Here is a 1,105-nt window from a genome sequence, read left to right on the forward strand (position 1 = left end):
TGGAAATGCTGTCAACTCTTTTTATTGTACACCTATGCAAGCCACTTAAGTAAATGCAATGCAACTATAATCTTCCCGACCAGCGTGTAAAACCATGCTTGCTCTTTACTTCATCTGCCAGTTTCTCTGCTGCTTGTAGAGTAGTCTAAGATATGTGCTTTCAATGGACCGCACTCCCCAGTGTGAGGAAGGGCAAAGCTGGTGTGGCTTTGTGTGTTTGCTGTAAAAGGCGTTTGCTGTGAGGAGCGTAGGGGTGAGGAGCGTAGGGGTGAGGAGCGTAGGGGTGAGGAGCGTAGGGGTGAGGAGCGTAGGGGTGAGGAGCGTAGGGGTGAGGAGCGTAGGGGTGAGGAGCGTAGGGGTGAGGAGCGTAGGGGTGAGGAGCGTAGGGGTGAGGAGTGTAGGGGTGAGGAGCGTAGGGGTGAGGAGCGTAGGGGTGAGGAGTGTAGGGGTGAGGAGCGTAGGGGTGAGGAGTGTAGGGGTGAGGAGCGTAGGGGTGTAGGGGTGAGGAGTGTAGGGGCGAGGAGTGTAGGTGCGGGGAGTGTTGGTGCGGGGAGTGTTGGTGCGGGGAGTGTTTGCGGTGAGGGGTATTAGCTGTGAGGAGTGTTTGCTGTGAGGGGTATTAGCTGTGAGGAGTGTGTTTACGATGAGGAGTGTTTGTGTTTGCCGTGAGGAGTGTTTGCTGTGAGGAGTGTTTGTGTTTGCTGTGAGGAGTGTTTACCGTGAGGAGTGTTTGCTGTGAGGAGTGTTTGTATTTGCCGTGAGGTGTGTTTGCCGTGAGGTGTGTTTGCCGTGAGGAGTGTTTGCCGTGAGGAGTGTTTACCGTGAGGAGTGTTTACCGTGAGGTGTGTTTGCTGTGAGGAGTGTTTGCCGTGAGGTGGGTGGGTTACTTGGTGTCCCAGCCAGTGCAGTACCTCTGGCCGTAGAAGGCTGCCAGGTCTGATGCTGTGCTCAGCATTCAGGGACCAGAGACCCGATACTGGGGATAGCCCCATTTATGGAATCTGCCACACAGACGTAAACACTGGAACAGCCTTCAGCGTGATAATAAACACTCCACGTTTAGTTTTTTATGGAAATACGACACACGTACAACTCAACACCTTGA

This window comes from Rhinoraja longicauda, chromosome 1, assembly GCF_053455715.1.
Source record: "Rhinoraja longicauda isolate Sanriku21f chromosome 1, sRhiLon1.1, whole genome shotgun sequence".
NCBI lineage: Eukaryota > Metazoa > Chordata > Chondrichthyes > Rajiformes > Arhynchobatidae > Rhinoraja > Rhinoraja longicauda.